Source organism: Stenella coeruleoalba (assembly GCF_951394435.1).
Source record: "Stenella coeruleoalba genome assembly, chromosome: 17".
In the NCBI taxonomy this organism is placed as follows: domain Eukaryota; kingdom Metazoa; phylum Chordata; class Mammalia; order Artiodactyla; family Delphinidae; genus Stenella; species Stenella coeruleoalba.
The window spans coordinates 13,301,191-13,321,949 of NC_137163.1; the positions used below are offsets into that span (position 1 = coordinate 13,301,191).

A 20,759-nucleotide genomic window follows, 5' to 3' on the forward strand; every position below is an offset into this window, starting at 1 on the left:
CTAGGTTTGGATGACAGTCCTTGGGGCAGTCCTGGGTTATTTCTCTTTCCCTAGTGTAATTATTGAGGTAGCTTCTCTCCAAGAGGGCTACCCATCAATTCATTTCCTCCGGGATATGAGTGCCATTCCTCCATCAAGACGTAGAGTCTACCCATCCTTCCCCTTGACTCCAGGCTGTGCTATGACTCCTTCAGGCAATAGAGTGTTGTAGATGTGACACTCTGCCACTTCAGGCATCACTTTCAGGCCAACTTGCAGTTGCCACCTGTGTTTCATAAAATACTTGTTTGTGCAGAAGACCCTTCTCAGAACCAAGCCACCATGTTGTAAGAAACCCACGCCACATGAAGAGGCCATATATAGGTGCTCAGGTTGCAAACTCAGTGGAGCTCCATGTCCACACTCAGCACCAGCTGCTGGACATATGAGGGTATCATCTTGGATATTCAGCCCAGCTGAATCTTCAGATGACACTACCCCCAGTCAACAACCACACAAAATACTGCAAGTGAGAATCATCCCGCCAATCCTGGGCAACACAGAGAATCATGAGAGATACTTAATCATCTCTGTTTTAAACCACTAAATGTTAGGGTGGTATATTCCATAGCAATAGATAATAAAAACAATTATTAATGATGCCCCTTTTTTCTCTCAAAGTGTTCTGCTGTAGACAACATATTGCATGGTTAACCCAGGTTTGGGAAGTACAAATAGCTGGTGCAACCAGAACTCAAACCCAGGTTAACTATAAGTTCCACTACCTAAGAGAGGAAATGATGTATAGGTATAAATTCCCTGGGAACTCAAGATGTTTTATTAATCTCTTCAGACCCCAGATTACCAGGCACCCTGCAAGTGTTGAATGAAAAATGTTTGTTAAGTGAATAATTAAATAAATTAATGGGTTAAAGGTTGAATGAGAGTCAACTTCCCTTAGTTAGTTGGTAAGACAGTTGGGGGAAACCATCCTCCACTTTCCCCTATAACATGCTTTTGAAGAAAAATAAGCCTGTGGATACATTTATCAACTCACGATGTGGTCCAGCCTAACCTCTAACCATTGTGGGGAGGAAAGGGTGAGAAAAAAAGGACAGGATAAAGCCTATTATGAGGTTTTACTAAACTCTAGGGTAGATTCTTTTTAAAAGAATGATCTAAATTTTTTTCTAAAATAGAAATTATACCAAGCTTTTATAACAGCTCAGGCCTTCCTCAAGCTCTTTTCTCATGAATTTTAATATTAGCATCCTTGGTGCTGCTTAACTGCAGTTAATGTTTCTTTCTCTTCTTTTTCCTACCTCTATTCTCCTCCTAGAGCTCATTGAAAGCTCTCACTCCTCTAATGATTTCTGGGCCTCAACTTAGACTTATTAGTGCACAAGGAGCAACAGATGCCTAAGTGTCAGATCTGTTTACCAGCTGAAAGGGCTGTTACTGGTGAGGCATTTGTCTTCTGCAGGACGTGTTGATTGTGGCTAGTTAATTCCATTCTTCCTGACGGGAAATGGTCCTCCTGAATCCAAAGCTATTTAGCCCAACCAAGCTTCAGCATGGAGAATTGCACTCTGGGTCATGCAACATCCCAGTGTGTTTTTAACTGAAGGAGGGGTTACTGATGTTGCTGCAGAGTTTTTCTCCTGAGCAGGCATAGACCTGTTTTATCTATTCTTGTGTTTCTGATGCTTGTTACAGTGGCTGGAACCCAGGTAACTGTCCAATAAAGGTTTGTCTGCTTTAGCCTCACTTTCTTCCCTTCTTTCCAAATAATCTATTACTATTTAATCAATATTTGAAATTCTTTCATTTCAAACCTTTTTAATACTTCTCAAATCCAGCCCCTCAGCCCCATTCTCTCTCTTGTTACCTGAGTCCAGGCTACCATCATCCCTCAACTGGATCCTTGGACAGCCTTCTAATGAATATCATCCTCCTCCATGCATTCTCCACATTGACACCAAATGAAAGTGAAATTTGCTGCATTCATACTTAAAACACTTCAAGGACTCACCTTTGTCCATCTTTAAAACAGGAAAAATAAATCTAAAATCTTCACTATCCATTCAAGGCCCTTTATAATCTGGTCCCTCAATGTTCTCTAGTCTTGTTTGTTACTCAGCACCTCTAGTCAAACTATGGTCCAATCAAGCCAGACTCCTCATTCCCAGTACACTTCATGCACTTTCCTTTATCGTGTCACATTGCATGATTCTTCCTGACTCTGGAACAGTCTTCCTGCCATTTTGGCTTGCCGAAATTCTACTCTTCCTTTATGACCCAGTGAAAATGCTTCCAACGTTCTCAAATTCTTTTCTACATCTTTCTTGTTTAAATGAATTGTTTCCCCCTGTATTCCTGCACTGCACCCTGTTTATTCTGTTAAAGCTTAGCCAGAAAGGCATCTGGGTGAAAAGCCCAAATCTGGAGCCTGACTGCTGAGTTGGAGCCCAGACTCTGCCATTACTGGCCTTGTGAACTTGAGCAAATTACTTTATCTTTCTTTCTCAGTTTCCTCATCTGTAAAATGGGAATAAGAAAAGTATCAAATTGTAGCAGTGCTATGGTAATTAAATGACTTAATTGTCTGATACACTGAAAGCGCTTGGGATTTCCCTGGTGGTCCAGTGGTAAAGAATCCACCTTACAATGCAGGGGACGCAGGTTTGATCCCTGATCAGGGAACTAAGATCCCATGCCACAGGGCAACTAAACCAGTGTGCCACAACTACAGAGCTCACATGCCCTGGAGCCTGTGCACCACAACTAGAGAAGAGAAAAACCCTCACACCACAATTACAGAGAAGCCCACATACTGCAACGAAAGATCCCGCATGCCGCAACTAAGACCCGACGGAACCAAAAATAAATAGATAAATAATAAATCTTTAAAAAAAGAAAAAGAAAATGCTCTATAAGCATTTCTACAAATTAAAAAAATAGTAAGTGAGGAAGTAGATGAACAGTGATATCTTAAATCACTGATTAGTGTTTCTCAAAGTGTGGTCCAGCAACACCACATCCCTCACCTGGTAGCTGGTTAGAAATGCAAATTATCAAATCTCACCCTAGACCAACTGAATCAGAAATACTGAGCATGGGCCCGTTAGTGTGTATTTAACAAGCTCTCTGGGTAATGCTGATGCTCAGTCAAGTTTGAGAACCACCCTATAGCTGATCTCTAAGATGCCTTTCAGCTCTCACCACCTATAGATTGATTACAATCCTCCAGTCCACAGCACTGAACACTAGACTATCCCACTGAGGTCAATTCTCAAAGGTCGGAGAGGGCAGTAAGGAATTAGGTCTGGAAACTGGAAGTGAAAAGGGAAGCAAACTACCCATTTGCAAGGGAGCAAAAATACAAGAGAGCAAAACATCCTTAGAGAAAAAAAGCCAAGGTGTTCCTTCTACTTCTTCCTTCTCTCATAAAATCAGGAAGCTTCACATGGGTTATTGTTCTAAAATTTATTAAGACTTTAAAGAATATTTGTATATTCTATATTTGTATATATGAAATATAAAAATATATTTTATGTTTCTTAGAGTATATTAATAAGAAATATTAAATTATTAGAAAATTATTTTTTAACAAAACTCTTTCTCCTAGCGATTGGGGAATTGATTTGGAGGGGGGAAAGAATAATGGGAAAATTTACTAAAAAATGCAACACAATTTAACATTTATCTCCCAACATAAATAAATAAATATATATATATATATTTGCAAAAATAAACTCATTCTGCAGACACCACCACCAAAACAAAAGGCATCATAAAAATATTTTAGACATGAAAAAGCTCGAAATAATAGACTAAATATCTGTGCATCCAACACCCAGCTTAAGACGTAAATAATTACTGCATATACCTAAAATAGATTTTTAAAGGGGTCAAAGAGTCTAATGCATTCAAAATGCTGCCTGGCTGTTTAAAATTTAATCAAAAAGCACAGCACAGGCCTTAACATAATAAATATCCACTCCCTTCTGTTCTCTTCCTTGCAAAATGTGTAAACAAGCTCCCTGGCAGTGGGATTTCCAGAGAGAAAGATGCATTTCTGGGTAAGTTTTGGGATGGTGAAATTGTTACAAGTGAATAAAACAGTTACTGTTGTTGTATTTTCCAAATAAAGTAATGTATTCTTAAGGGAGACTTATTTCCCCCTTTTATTTTTTTTCCAGTTTTTATTTTATTTTATTTTGCTTTTTTCATTTTTATTGGAATATAATTGCTTTACAATGTTGTGTTAGTTTCTGCTGTATAACAAAGCGAATCAGCTATATGTATGCATATATCCCCATATCCCCTCCCTCTTAAGCCTCCCTTCCACCCTCCCTATCCTACCCCTCTAGGTAGTCAGAAAACATCGAGCTGATCTCCCTGTGCTATGCAGCAGCTTCCCACTAGCCATGCATTTTACATTTGGTAGTATATATATGTCAGTGCTACTCTCTCACTTTGTCCCAGCTTCCTCTTCCCCCACAGTGTCCTTAAGTCCGTTCTCTATGCCTGCATCTTTATTCCTGCCCTGCCACTAGATTCATCAGTACCGTTTTTTTACATTCCATATATATGCGTTAGCATATGGTATTTGTTTTTCTCTTTCTGACTTACTTCACTCTGTATGACAGACTCTAAGTCCATCCAGCTCATTACAAATAACTCAATTTCGTTCCTCTTTATGGCGGAATAATATTCCGTTGTATATATGTGCCACATCTTCTTTATCCATTCATCTGCTGATGGACATTTAGGTTGCTTCCATGAACTGGCTATTGTAAACAGTACTGCAACGAACATTTTGGTACATGACTCTTTTTGAATTATGGTTTTCTCAGGGTATATGCCCAGTAGTGGGATTGCTGGGCATATGATGGTTCTATTTTTAGTTTTTTAAGGACCCTCCATACTGTTCTCCATAGTGGTTGTATCAATTTACAGTCCCACCAACAGTGCAGGAGGGTTCCCTTTTCTCCACACCCTCTCCAGCTCAACATCACTAATCATTAGAGAAATGCAAATCAAAACCAGAATGAGGTATCACCTCACACCAGTCAGAATGGCCATCATCAAAAAATCTAGAAACAATAAATGCTGGAGAGGGTGTGGAGAAAAGGGATCCCCCTTTTAAAAGTAAAGATTCTGTACTGAAAATGTTTCAGAGAAACTCTCAGGGATAATTCCACTATTTAAGTACAGTATTACAGATTCTGAGGATAGAGAATGAATGATTGTGAAGGTTTTTGTAATCTCATCTTTCAGTTCAAGCATGGCCCGGTGGTGGGGGGATATGTCCACGTGAGCCTATAAAGAAATTAGGCAAACATGTAAAATCAACTAAATGTATTTCTGTGTGCTCTTCTCTTGATTTCTCTGGAACTCTGGGTTTACAAGGTAAATCAAAAGGACGTCAAGAATAATATTTATGTTTATTGACCAGATTTCAGGTGAGAGTCATCATGCTAAGTACTTTACAGATATTAATCTGTTTAATCTTTATAATGACTTGGGGGTAGGTATTGTGATCCACTTTTTCCAGCTAAGGAAATCAATCATCAGGGAGGCTGAGTAACTTATCCAGGGTGACAGAGTTGGAGAATGGCAGTGCTGGGATTCAAGGCCATGTTTTTAACCACTGTGCCATACTTTTTACAATTCAGAACATATTGCCAAAGACTGCGGGTCCCTAGTCATCTAGGGAGCAGTGACTAAGAGATTGCTCATCTAGCCCAATCGCTTCACTTCACAGGTGAGGATATTAAGGCTAAAACGGAAAAGGCCCTTCTGCAAAGTTAGAGAGCTGAGGCTAGAATTCAGGATTCCTGAATCTCAGCTCAGTGCTATGTCATTTCCTCCTTTTCACATGTCCAAAATGGAATGGACCTTCTTTGCGTTAAGACCAACCATATTCCAGATTGCATGGACAGCACTATAATCTGCTCCAGGGTTCTCGACCCTGTGGCTGAACTGCAGTCATCTAAGACCTTTTTGAAAATACCAAAACCAGACTATCACTCAATAAAATTTTACGTATTTTGTTCTGGAATGGTACCAGGACTCCATACAGCCTCTATTTGAATGTATTATAGGGTTCTCAAAATTTTTATGTACACAACAACTCTTTCACTTCCATCTCTGAGCAAAAGCAACCTAAGCAAACCATGCTCAGATCCTGAATTTTTGCATTTCAGTGAATGGCACCGTCAAGTTGCTCAGATCAGAAACTTAGCCTTTATCCTTGATTCCTCTCTCCCTTCCATCTACATCCAATCCATTGGCTTGTGTCAGGTCTTGGGTAAAATGTTTGTTAAATGAAAAAAGTCAGACAGTTATTGTGTGAGGTCCAGTGTGTGTCTTCATTTGGAAGAGTGTAAACGTTTAAATCACAAACATTTTGTGTGTGTGTGTGTGTGTACACATACACACACACAACTTTCTGGATGGCTTCTTCTGTCATTCCTACATGACTTTGAGGTGCAGGACTCCCCTCTGAGAGAGTCAAACTTCAGGCTCTCTAAAGAGAACCTCAATGCTCTGAGTGACACCCTGACACCACTACAAGAAGACTTGGACCGCTTTTTTTTTTTTTTTTTTGCGGTACGCGGGCCTCTCCCGTCGCGGAGCAACAGGCTCCGGACGCGCAGGCTCAGCGGCCAAGGATCACGGGCACAGCCGCTCCGCGGCGTGTGGGATCTTCCCGGACCGGGGCACGAACCCGTGTCCCCTGCATCGGCAGGCGGACTCTCAACCACTGCGCCACCAGGGAAGCCCTGGACCGCTTCTGAGCTCTCATGTTTTTCATCTTTATTCTTCCCACCTCTCTCTCCTACCTTTCTCATCACTGGCATATGCACAGGTAATTTGTATGGCCCTGAGAAGGATTCTCTGCTCTGAGAAGAGCTGACAGAGAAAGGTCCTTTAAAGCAATAATCTCCACCACTTTCTAGTCGAGCAAGCAACAAATGCCTGCCAAGACTGATTAAACAGACAAGTCAAGCGGAGGCCTCTGATCAGTCATGAGTGCCATCTGTCTGGATAATATTGCCACAAAGAGACAGCACTTTTCTGGCTTCCCACCCCACAGCCCCCCTCTGGGTGGTGGGAATGGATCTCACAGACCCTAGACTGTGACCATCCACGTTTGGAAGAGTCAGTACCGGCTAACAATTCAACAGTCAGAAAGCCATAGAAGGGATTTTTTTTTTTTTTTTTTTTGATGATGATGATCATGAGATCACATGGCAGGTACAGTGTTTCAGAGTTTGGGCCTTTTGTATTTTTGTCTGAGAAATAAAACGATTCTCCAGCTGTGCTGTCAAATAGAAGCAGATATGAACAACATATGAGATCTTACATTTTCTAGCAGCCACATTAAAAATAGTAAAAACATGTGAGGTTAGTTTTAATATTATATTTTCCCAGTGTATCAAAAATTATCATTTCCACATGTAATAAATATTAAAGATTATTAATGAAATACTTTACATTCTGTTTTCATGCCAGCCCTTCCAAACCCAGTGTCTAGTCTAGCTCATGCTTACAGCCCATCTCAATTTGGATGCTAAATTTTCAACAGTTTAAGTGAAATGTAGTCCTACCAAATCATTTGTTGTATTTAATGGAAAAATATTTTAACTAAAAGTAATTAAAATTAAGTAAAATTAGAAATTTAGTTCCTTGGTTATACTATCCACAGTGCTTTCCAGGAACCCAAAGGATGGGGGATTTCTTAACCATTACTCTTTTTCAGGGACACAGAGCTTAGAAAAGTTCAACATGGTCAATCCCTCTTTTTGTTCACTGTGAATGATTATAATAGGTTCCTAAGCAACTAAGAGACAATCATAAAACTCATGCGTGAGATGAAGCAGGATGTAATCAATAGTCTTCCTAGGGCTCTTGTTGGTGTTGTTACTGTAAAATAAATTGAACCATCTTTTGAGAGGTTACAGCAAAGGCCAGTTGTTTTAGAATCTTGAAGTCCATGCGTCGTAAACAGGAACACCTGAAATGAAAAAGAGAACTATTAATATAAAAGGTTAAATTAGGGCTTCCCTGGTGGCGCAGTGATTGAGAGTCCGCCTGCCAATGCAGGAGATACGGGTTCATGCCCCGGTCTGGGAAGATCCCACATGCCGCGGAGCGGCTGGGCCCGTGAGCCATGGCCACTAAGCCTACGCATCCAGAGCCTGTGCTCCGCAACGGGAGAGGCCACGACAGTGAGAGGCCCGCGTACCGCCAAAAAAAAAAAAAAAGGTTAAATTAAAGCAAATAACCAGTAGTAACACCCTGTGCTTCACAAGTCTAGTGGATTCCAAGGGGTTGGTGGAAGGAAATCTTTCAATTAAGCAGCACTGCTGTGGAAATAAATGAAAACCATCCAAATGAGAATGGGCAAAGACTGTACATTCAGAGCCGGCTATAGCAAGGGAGTCAGCCAGCATTACTTACATCTGGCAGAGTCTGCAGCCAACAGAAGCAGGCATTCTGACTACAAAGGAAGTAGTACTCAGTAAGGACACGTGGAGATCTAGGGAAAAAAAGGAGTTAATCATGACATGAGGTCAAAACCAAGCCTTACATCAGCTGGATTACATATTTAGGTCTCTATTATCCCCTTCCAGATGGGAAGTATTTGGCCTATTACCCTAAGAATGTTGTGGAAATAAAATTTAGAATTACATAGCATCCAATCAATAGATTGTAATAATTGGTTCTTTTGCTGGGAGAGATCAACACTGATAAAGTTATTTACCAGTTGAATTTTTAAATATCGTTTTCCCATATAGGTCCAAGTACAAACAACATCAGCTATAATTCCTTATGATCTCATTTGATGAAATTGGAATTGCCCAGAAGTTTCTGTAATGGGATGCAGTGATGGATGGTATATCCAGCAGTCAGTAAGACTGAAGGCTATGGCTACTGTTTGAGATAATCTAAGAATGGCATTAGAATAAGTATGTTCTGACCTAACAATTATATAAGGAGGGAAAAAAGAAAGGTCCATTATGTATAGATGACAACCAAGGATCTATAGAAAATGAGAAGAGTTATTATAAGCAGAAAGATAAAAAACAAAATAGGAATCAGATAGGGGTCTTGGTCCAACATCTTGGGCAGAAGCTGTCCATTGTCTGAAGTCATCTGCTCATGCCAAAGATATTAGGTCAAGTTTCTTTTTCCAAAGACCAGCTGTGTCTATAAGATCCTATTAGTATCCTCAATTTGAAGTCCCCTATTGGAGTAGGCTTCCAATTGTGTGGAATTCTGAATTATTTTTTAATTGTTAAACATGAACCCAAGCATGGACTCCCTGGCATTTCACTGCTGTGTTTGTTGTTAACAGTACCTGATAAGGTCTCTTCAGGCAGCTTTCCTCTGATGTCTCTTCTAGTAGATGAAATATCCTGGCTAAAGATCATAAAGAGGCGGTTTAGGAAAATGTCTTGGAAAGGTACCTTAATCCATTGGTGAAAGGACTGGTTATAATATAAGAGTCCCTTGCAATATTTTGCCATGTTACCATGCAGTAGGGTGGAGTCTAATATTGGAGGTAAAACCCCCAAATGCATGGGCCTTCAAATTACCAGTTTATAGGAAATAACTGATGTGACCGTGAGGGAGTAGCCATAAGAGGCCATAAGAGCTAGTGAGAGTACCTTTGGCCAAGAGAGTTTAAAGGTGTCTAAAAGTCTTTTTTTTTTTTTTTTTTTTTTTATGGTACGCGGGCCTCTCACTGTGTGGCCTCTCCCGTTGCGGAGCACAGGCTCCGGACGCGCAGGCTCAGCGGCCATGGCTCACGGGCCCAGCCGCTCCGCAGCATGTGGGATCTTCCCGGACCGGGGCACAAACCCGTGTCCCCTGCATCAGCAGGCGGACTCTCAACCACTGTGCCACCAGGGAAGCCCACTCACTGAGTTTTTTGAAGATAAGATTAAATTGGTGATGTTGTCCATAGCACTGACTCCTTCTCCAATAAAGATATCGATGACCTGAGTGTTTCACCAGACTTCAATAGTGACCCAGACAGCAGCTTGTCAAGGGGGAAATCGGGCCATGCATGGTCTGCAGTAGTAATGAGTCCTCCTAAGCTTATAACAAGTCCTCAGGCTTCAGCTTGCAGTGACTCTTCAGATCCTAGGGACAAGGACCAGCTACAAGGCAGCCTGAGAGTCCCAATAAGGATCTGGCAGTCAGGTTTTAGCTCTCAGTGGCTCCAAGTCAAGGAGGAGGGAGAAAAATTGAAAAGCTTAGTGTGGAGGCTAAGGTTAGTTTGCAGCCAGATATTGAAGGAAAGTGGAAGAATTGAAAATTTGGTAAGGGTTGACAATCTGTGCCAAGTAACAGATCCAAATCCACTTTACAAGTAGGCATCACAACTGGTTTATCCACAATGGGAGAGCAAGCCAATTAAGTCTCTACCAGACAAGACAGAGTTTGCATATCCATGAGTTACCTGCAATTTACAAAGTGATACAAAATAGCTCAAAGACAGTGAATGGCATCAGAATGTGATAACTCAGAATGTGCATAGTGTCCCATTGGAATACAGAACTTCTCTCTACTGTCCCTCTTTCCCTTCTGATCAAAGACAATCTCTAAGGAAAGATTATTCTTCATCACAAAATAAAGCCATTCTCATTATATGTGGCCTGGTTATTTACATAGGTGCAGCAAGAATGACAATTTACCACATGACTCTTATATTTGCTTTGCTGAAAGTTTTCATAAAGAATCTCACATTGGACTCTTCTAAGCCTCTTGAGGATAGGAAGCCAAGCCACGAATTCACCATCATTTTTTACCTGCAGTGCCTAGTGATTTGGTGGGAATTCCTCTCTTCCTTGAGGTCCCCCAAATACCTTAAGATTCCTGGGCCTGCCAAGAGGAAGTGACCTTCCTTGCTCACCTATGAGGCTGACAACCCTATAAAGCCAGTAACCAGGACAGTTTTCCCAAGAGGGACTTAGTAAGCATTGGCCCCGTAAAGTCAACCTTAGTTCCTCAAAAGTGTCTGATCATAACTGATTAAATGAACATCATTCTCAAATATGACATTATAGGTAAAGCCTAGTTGCATAACCAACATAATTTCCAATCATGTCCTATTAACAAGGTGGTCAGATTCTTGTTGAATGTATGCAAATAACCATATTGGCATGAAAATAAGAATACCCAATAAGAGTTTCCAAATTTTGGAAGGAGTGAGTCAGGGTAGAAAAGATAAATGTTTCACTTCTGTTTGTAAGAGCACAGTCTGCTAAATAGTTATGAGTGATAGCTAGCTTAAAAGGAAAAGAGGTTCCTTGTTACCCAAAAATAGAACATTAAAGCATTAGCACAATTCCAAACAAAGTTCATATTCATCCAGTTCATTCAGTCCTATGTAATTAATTTTTGTTCCATTCGATCTTAGGTTCGTAGTCTCATGAATGCATCCAGTTCTTGACTAGACGTCTGGAACTCCTGACGCAGTCACTAGAATGATGTGATAGCTGTTTAAGCAATGCCATCAGCAGCCTGTACCCAAGAGTACCAGGCATAGTCCTTTTCCACCAGGCTCTAAGATAATCCTTCTTTGCTAAAGATGGAACACTGCCCTGTAGCTGATTCCAAGTGATTTCATGGAAGCATCAGGAGTTTAAACACGCACACACACAAACAAAACTATCTGTGGATGACAAAAGACCAGAAATGGCTATTGTTTACTTATTACTGACATTTTTCATAATGGAATGATCGGAACAGAATTCATTATAAGGATAATGCAAGTGACAAGCCTATCTGCTTATTTACATGGCATGAAAAACAAAATAAAGCCAGTCCAAAAAAGTATAGACAAAATATCTTTAAGTAAAAAGATTTAAGCCTATTTTAAAAAAAACATGAATATTACATCTAATCTATGAAAATGGATGAACACAGTCTTTACAGAGAAAACATTTTCAGATATAACATAGAAAAATCCTGAGACAATAGATGTCCATTTAAGAATATATCAAGTAAATAGATTCAGTAAGTCTGGAGTAGGTTCTAAACACTAGTAGATTACTAAATGTCCATAGAGAAGTGATGTGGATCCCCTGTAGAAAACTACTTGCCTGGAACACACAAGATTCAAATTAAAACAGTAAAGTCGCAACCAAGTTAATGTTTTAAAAAATAACTGCACTAATGACTGATAGCTTTTTATATACTGTATAATTATACTACTTTTGTCTAATAAGCAACATCAGGACTCTGATAAATAGAAACACATCATGGACAGCAAAAACATTGACAATTCTCTAGAACCTTCCCATATTGAATACAATTTGTTTAAATATTTATGTTAATAATATTTTACCAATACAAATTTAACCTAGGGAAGTCTAAGCATTTCCTCAGGTTTGACAATATTTCCCATGCAACTCATCATTAGTAACATATCAAATGACCCTATTATTTCTAACATGTCTCTTCTTACAAGGTGAAAGGACAAATCTTTGTGATTTTCCAGGGTCCCCTTTGGACACCTCAAAGCCAATTTTAATTGCTGACAAGGCTAATCAAACTTTGACCTTGAAGCAACTTTAGAACCTTGAACCCTCAAGGCTATGTGAATTCCCTGCACTTCAACTTGTTTGCTCTAGCTCAGGTGCAGACCCCACCCCATGTGTCTAATCACAAACGACCATTTCCCGCCTTGACTTTCCTGTTAGCACAATATTTGACAAAGATTGGCAAGTTCCAAAAACACCCTCCCACCAGCAGCTTTCAACATCCTTCCCTCTACTTTTCACAGCCACCTGTCCCAGTAGTCTCTGCATTTAACAGTTTTGGCCTCCCATCCCTTCCCTGAGACATTTATGGCTTAGTCTTTGAGCGTCTTCCTGTTATAGTAGTCCCCTCCTCCTATTGCAATATCCCCCTTAAAGAGATCTTTCATATTAACATCCGGATTGCATTTTTTTTTCTTTGACAGTAATGATGCCATGACTTTGATGGAGTGTTGACCACCCCTCATACACTGCTTTCTTCACCCAAGTGCTAATTCCATCTTATCAGATGCTGTGTCCTTTCCTGGCTGAGGAAACCAGGATCTACAGTGGTGAGTCATAACTCCTAATGCAGCATTCCAAACATTTGTCTGTTGTAGCACGATAAACAGACAAATGTTTTTGGCTTTGGTTTTCGTTTATTTTTGTCTTTTTTCTTCTATTTATCTGTCTTCTCCTTCTGGCTTTTTTGACTATGGGTTAAGCCGCTGACTCTCCCAGGATATCACACCTTGGGTTAAAGTCCCAAGGCCTTAGCGCCAAAAGGTGTTCCTTTTATTAATCATGGGAGATTGTCAGTCTAAACATTGTCGCACAGATCTCTTCATTGTAGAATTTGTACTCCATCATTATGGTACTAATTCCACCCAATTTCTTCAAAACTGTCAAAATTTTTCTAAAAAAAAAAAAAAAAGAACCTTAGAATATCAATGACCTCTTTGGGGGACTTAGAATCTTCCCATATTGGCTCATTCTGAGTGGGGCCCTTGAATACGGTGACTCCAAGAACGCATCCAAACAATGGATTGCTTTCATTGTTTGGTACAAAGAGACAATTATTATGCCTCTCCCACAAAAACTTTTCAGAGGCTATTTCTTTCTTCAAAGGCCATTTTCCTCCCAGTTGTGATGCCTACTTGTAAAGTGGATTTGGATCTGTTACTTGACACAGATTGTCAACCCTTACCAAATTTTCAATTCTTCCACTTTCCTTCAATATCTGGCTGCAAACTAACCTTAGCCTCCACACTAAGCTTTTCAATTTTTCTCCCTCCTCCTTGACTTGGAGCCACTGAGAGCTAAAACCTGACTGCCAGATCCTTATTGGGACTCTCAGGCTGCCTTGTAGCTGGTCCTTGTCCCTAGGATCTGAAGAGTCACTGCAAGCTGAAGCCTGAGGACTTGTTATAAGCTTAGGAGGACTCATTACTACTGCAGACCATGCATGGCCCGATTTCCCCCTTGACAAGCTGCTGTCTGGGTCACTATAGAAGTCTGGTGAAATGTTAAGATCATGCACATCCTCATAAGAGGTAACCCAGACTCTGGGCAAGATAATTAGGAGTATAATAAAACTCTAAAAGCAGTGCTGCATAATCAAATGTTTCCATCTACTGACCTCTTGAAATTCACTGGACTAGCTACCCTTAGAGTTTAACTTCCATCTCCTTACTTTAATTCAACTCTTCATATTAACATTTCTCTTTTTCACTTTAGCCATCCCACTTTTAAGATATCTGATCCGAGGAATATTGAAACAACTGACCTTTGCCAGCACACAAAACAGAGGGTTCAACTAGTCCTCTAGGGACATCGCTGAGAAAAAGCTGACCCTGAGGACTATTTCACTCAGCCATTCCTTGTTTGAGATATCCCCTACCCCTGTATTGTTCAGAGAAAGTCTCTTTCTGAGTCGGCCTTGAGCAAGAAGAGGGACTGACAAGGCTGAACAAGCTCTGTGCTTAACACAACTTTAGGCTGTATAGCTGAGGACCACTAGGCTCCCAACTCTATGTGAATTTCCTATGCTTTAAGTTGTTTGCTCCATGTCAGACCCAGAATCCCAACCCGCCGAGCCTAACCACAAACCACCTTTCCTGCCCCAGCTTTTCTATTAGTACAATATTTGCGGCACTTCATAAGTTTCAAAGCCATTCCCACATACCAGTTTTTCACATTGCATCCCCTTCTACTTTCTGTAAGCCCCTGTCCCAGTGTCTCTACCTATAAAAGCTTTGCTTGCCTAACCTTTGCCTGAAACTTTTGTGGCTTAGGCTTTAAGCATCTCCCTATTGCAATAGTCTTGCTTAATGATGTCTTTTCTTACTCAAGTCCATACTTACATCTTTTTCCTTGACAATGCAAAAGATACCATCTAGGATTTGATTTTTGGAAGGTAAAATATAAAAAGTAATCCAAAAGTTTAAGTATTTGATTAAATAAGAACATGGATTACTGAGAAAGAATTCTATTTAACCAAAATGACAAAAAAATTTCAAAAGTAGATGTAGAGCACTTCAGTTCTTTCGAGTGAAAAGACTTTGTTCTCTTAAGTGATCAAGGATATTATAAAATCATCACAACACATGGGGAGTTATTCTGGTAAGACCCTGAAAAGTTGTCTTCTAGGCAGATTACTCAGAAGGTAAAGAAAAAATCTTTTACAAGCACTTATTAAGAGAAGACCAATAGTACAAGAAAAGAATTGTCATCTTAATAGAGAAAAATCAAATTAGAGTTTTAAACAATATATTTGATACTAATGCGTTTACTAAGAATCTTGTAAATAAACTCATTAAACCTTAGCCAACTGTGACTACAAGAAATAAAATTCCCTTTTCCTGAACCATCTGCAGCTTTCTCTATCCAGACAGGTTTTGTCATACACTTTTCTCTTTCTCGTTCTGGAACAACCAGTCATTTTAATTTGGAACAAAACTACTCTCTTCTTCCTTAACAAAATACCTCCTGCACACTTTGCATGCAAAATTTTTCCTCTCTGACACTATCACTCCTATTAGAGTCTCATTCACATATTGATTATAATTTTTAACTGCAGTAACTCCTATTGCATAGAGAAAACCAGGAGGTGGTATAAAAGAAAAGTTATTCACTAGGCACGTGTTAAAATGGCAAGACAAATCTTATTTGAACTACTGCAATAGGGGAGAGAGACTCCAGGATAGAACTGAGCTCAACTCCCAATTCAGCAAAGACAGCTGGAGATTTATAGCCAAGTAGCAGAGTGAGGGGGTCAGTGGATGAAAACTTACTAAGAGGAACTTGATTCAATGTCAAGGGTAGGGGGATTCTTGCTAAGCTTGCTTAATGAGATTCTTCCTAAAAACAGGCCTAGGAATTACATATCCAGGGCAGAGGTTAAGGGACTTGATCAGATATCAAGGATGATCAGGTATCAGAGGTGGGGGGATTTCCAATGAACTGAGCTCAGCAGGCCAAGGCTATGGCCTAGACTAGAAGAAAGCTCCAGGAGCATGACTAAAGTTTGGTCAAGGAGGGAATCAGTCAGTAGATAACTGTAAACTATCTTTCACATGCCAATAGTTTCTTGCAGACCAGCAGAGCTTACAAATATACATATCATAACTTTTTATAGCCATAAACATTCCTTTTATTACAACTTCTCAATGTGGCAAAAATGAACATGTTTATTAACAGACCCAAATATATAGCCTTTCTGTGTTATATAAAAATGAGGCAAAATGTATGTAAAATGAAAGTACATTTAGTAATTAATGCTTCAGTGTTCTAAATATCTTACTTAGATATGATCTAGGTATTTAATGAATATTTATTAATCAACTCAATTTAACAACAGTCGAAGGTTTTAAGTTACCAGAAGATTTTGGAAACTATTTTCAAGCTGACATACTGTAAAACATAATTACTTTTGAAATAAAATTTGTCAGAATAATGATTTAATTTGACTAAATACAAATTTACATTTTTTATAATCTTAAAAATGTAATAACTGAAATGGTAGCTTATTAAGTCAGCAAATCTTTGTAAGTTGAGAAAGAGCATGCCCATGTAGAATAAAAATGTATGTTGAACTCAGAAGATATAGCTGTTTTATGAAACCAAAAATACTAAATTAGACCCATCTGTCAAAATTTACCCAAATTATGTGGACTTGAATTCTTATAACTTTTTTTTTTTTTTTTTCGGTATGCGGGCCTCTCACCGCTGTGGCCTCTCCCGTTGCGGAGCACAGGCTCCGGACGCGCAGGCTCAGCGGCCAAGGCTCACAGGCCCAGCCGCTCCGCAGCATGTGGGATCTTCCCAGACCGGGGCACGAACCCGCGTCCCCTGCATCAGCAGGCGGACTCTCAACCACTGCGCCACCAGGGAAGCCCTCTTATAACTTTTGAGTTAGTGCTTATGAGAATATAGTTTTAGTACATAAAAAGTATCAGAAGTTTAATTTTTTCAATATCTGGGAATTTTAGGAACATTTCATTTGTATAAGGCCTTATTTAGCTCTAAGTCAATCAAAATAGAGCTCTTTTAAAACTTTTATAATCTATTTTAGTAATACCATCTGGAGATAGGGAAATATTACATACCCACAGACATATAAACATAGAGACATAGACATAGATAACTTATAGCTTTGATTCTAAAAGTTTAGCCTGTAGTTCAGGCATAAACCCAGAAATAACAAAACTCACTTTTTATTATAAAAAGAGCTCTTGCTTCCCAGTGGGTACATATTCTTAATTGATTTGAGTCCAAAATAGGGAAAATAGATAAACAGAAAAGGGTAACAAACTCCATTCTCTGTCATCTTTCACATATCAGAAACAAGATATCCATAAACAATTTAATGCATTTACAAGGATTACCAAATTGTCAGACTAAAACCAAAAAAAAAAAAAAAACTAAAAATCTAGCACAAGAATCAACTAAATACTCAAAAAGAATCAAAATCAAATCCTTACCTTGCTAGCAACAGATAAGAATCTGGAGCATAGGACCAGGATCAGGACCCATCTTTAGATCCCTGGGTCGCCAGTCATGAATGAAGCACAAAAAGCTCCCAGTGGCCTCATTACCTGGCTGGAACAGATGAGAATCTGAAGGCAAGGTCCAGTCCTGAGTCAGGGCACCAAACTGTCAAAGACAAAAACCAGACAGGTTGGGAGACTAATATTATTGAGACTATTGCGATAGGGAGGTCACCCCATCTGAAGATCTTCAGCTGTCTCAGCTTCTATAGAAAGGAATAAACAAGTTGCCAAAGTTGTGGTTTACACTGTGGTTATAGTGCCAGCCCCGACAGTCCGTTAGCCGTATAAATAGGAAATGTTGGTTATTTCTTTTTCTTTTATTCTGGTTTAGCTAGCTCTGCACGCAGAGTTTTAATCTCAGCTAGTTAACCATGAGACAAAGAACTGGAAGCTGAGGTGTCTGTGTTTTGCCTTGTCAGCAGATTCAGACAAAAAGGGAAGTTTGTTGGGTTTTGTCACATGGTAACAAAGATCTCGAGGGAAAGTTTCAAGCAGAGGTAACAACAAAAGCAGTAAGCTTTCTAGTCATTCCTGAAGCTAGGCTAAGTCATGTCTCCTTCTTCAGCCCAGCTGGCTCTACTGCATGGAATGCACTTATTTTCATGTCCCCACCACCTCCTTACATGTAGCCTCTCTCCCCACCTTAACAGCTACATCCACATCTCTCCATTTTCACTGCTGCTGGCCAATCACTATGTCACCTTAGCCCTTCCAGGCTACTGCACTACCCTCCTAAATGGGTCCTTCCTTCTAGTCTTTTTTCTCACAATTCAGTTTCCATAGAGCAGTCAGAGTGAAGTAAAGTGAAAATCTGATTTTGTAACTGATATATTCAAAAGTTTTCAATCTCTCGCTATTACCCTTCAGACATAGTCTATACTACATAGCATAACATTCAAGGTCTTCACGTTCTGGCTCACCTCCTTCCTCTCACCAGTCCTTAGTGGACTCTGCATTTCAGGGATACGGAACCACTCGCAATTCCCCCACATCCTATGCTCTTCTCCATGCCTAGATGCTTGCTTCTGTTTTGTCTTCTGCCTCCAATGCCCTCTCTCCGTCTAGCTAAGTCCCTAATGTATGTACAGACATACCTCGAAGATATCATGAGTTCAGTTCCAGACCACCACAATAAAACAAGTCACACGGTTTTTTGGTTCCCCGGTGCATATAAGATGTATGTTTACACTATATTGCAGTCTATTAAGTGCATAATAGCATTGCCTTTTAAAAAGTACATATTTTAATTTAAAAAATACTTTATTACTAAAAATGCTAACCATCATCTGAGCCTTCAGTGAGTCGTAGTTTTTTTGCAATAGTAACATCAAAGATAACTGATCACAGGTCACCATAACAAATATTATAATAATGAAAACACTTAAAATATTGTGATAATTACTAAAAGTGTGACACAGATACGAAGTAAGTAAATGCTGTTGGGAACATGGTTCTGATAGGCTTGCTCCATGCAGGGTAGCCACAAACCTTCAATTTGGGAAAAAAAACAATATCTGCGAAGTGCAATAAAGAGGAGTGCAGTGAAACGAGGTGCGCCTGTATACATGAAGTTCAGATGACATCCGCTCTGGGAACCAGCCCTGGCGCCTCTTCCTCTCTCAGTCTTCTCAAGCCTGAATGGGCTGAAATGCCTCTTTTGCATACTCTCTTCTTTCATACTACTTACCACACCATTTGGAAAATTTCTCTTTCTTTGCCTGTCTCTGCAACTAAGCCAGAAGCTCCCTACACGTTGGAATTGTGCGTTCTTTATTGTTGTTTCGTGGCAAGGGGAGCTAAGTGGTTGCAGTAGTGACTGGGCATCAGAGGAACGCTCACTGAACATGCGAATTAATTAAGTGGGTGAACTCATCAAGTGTCTTTAAAATTATACAACATGCTGGGATTACACAACACATCTCACAACTGTGTTGTGGAAACAAAACAAGCTCAGGTAAAGCAGTTAGAAAAAGCTGAAGACTACGAGGTAGAACATGAAATAGAGTGATTTCTTTTTAAACAAATGTGTCTCATCTCCTTCCGCCTAAAGAAGGTTACCACCCACTAACCAGACACCTTGGGGGTCTGGATATGCACTTATTTCAGGATTGACTTTCTTTACTCAAAACCAGGAAGGAATTCCTCCTTAGAACCTGATTCCTGAGACAGAATCTGAGCAAGCTACATACTAAGATCAGTTCCATTCCTCTTTACTTAACCAACATAAAAGTCCCCCTGGCTTTCATGACTATGGGATGCATTCCCGAAGATCAAATCTGCATTTACAACTATCTTGGCTCTGCACCATGCCTTGTACATAAACAAGATTTGATAAATACTTGCTGAATCAGTGACTTGCAGAATAGCTTCCCACTTCGGGGATGATTGTGATTTCTTTAATATGAGTCTTGATTTTATTCTCCCTAAATGCATTTTGCTTGCAATACCGCTCATGATTATTCAGACCATAGTCAAAGTGAACAAAATAAAGCTTAATCCTTATCAGCCACATTCCTAAACATGAGTTACAGAGTCTGAAATATTTTCCGAAGCAGTGTGCTCTGAACCTGCAAAGCAGAACCACAGGTAAATTGCCTTTTAAAGACACTGCCTCTCAGGAGAGGACATTAATATGAAAGTTCAGAGGTTGAAACTATGTCTTAATTCGGGTTCCCCAGAAGCAGATCGTGACACAAGGATTTTTGGCAAGTAGATTTGGAATGAGATCCCAGGAAACATCAGTAGGGGGTTGGAGAATGAGGACAGGCAATAAAAAAAAAAAGCCAAAAGAGAATGCTATTGTGGGAGACCAGGTCTCAACCTCCAGGAGATGGTGTAGGACACGCCTCACAGCTGACTCGCTTGAGCAGTGAGAAATCTGGGATATTGAATGCACTAACTCCCATTAGTGGAGAACTAGTCCGAGGATATTAATTCCCTGGCATTTACAGCCCACCTGACATCAGGTCTAGCATGTTACCTTGCCAGAGGGAGGCCTTATAGCATGAAGCAGTTTCCTGAACAATTGAGTCCTCAGGAAACTCACTCAGGTGAGAAACATGGGTAGTGTCTCTCACCCACACTTTGAACAGTCAAGTCCTAGACTGCAAGATGCATTCATACAGACCTCATTATATCTCAGCTGAACCTCGGCAGTTGCGCCTAGGTACAATAGGCTCTCTCAGCT

At 39.9% G+C, this 20,759-nt stretch overlaps 1 protein-coding gene across 5 annotated transcripts in view; it reads left to right on the forward strand.

The window, feature by feature from the left end:
- LRATD2 (LRAT domain containing 2) overlaps window positions 1-20,759 on the forward strand; it is a 459,703-nt gene that overhangs the window by 406,258 nt on the left and 32,686 nt on the right. For all 5 annotated transcript variants that reach the window (XM_079901169.1, XM_079901167.1, XM_079901164.1 and 2 more), the window contains one exon: window positions 12,968-13,093. The gene's annotated coding sequence lies outside the window, so the exon portion shown is untranslated. The remainder of the gene's footprint in view (window positions 1-12,967; window positions 13,094-20,759) is intronic.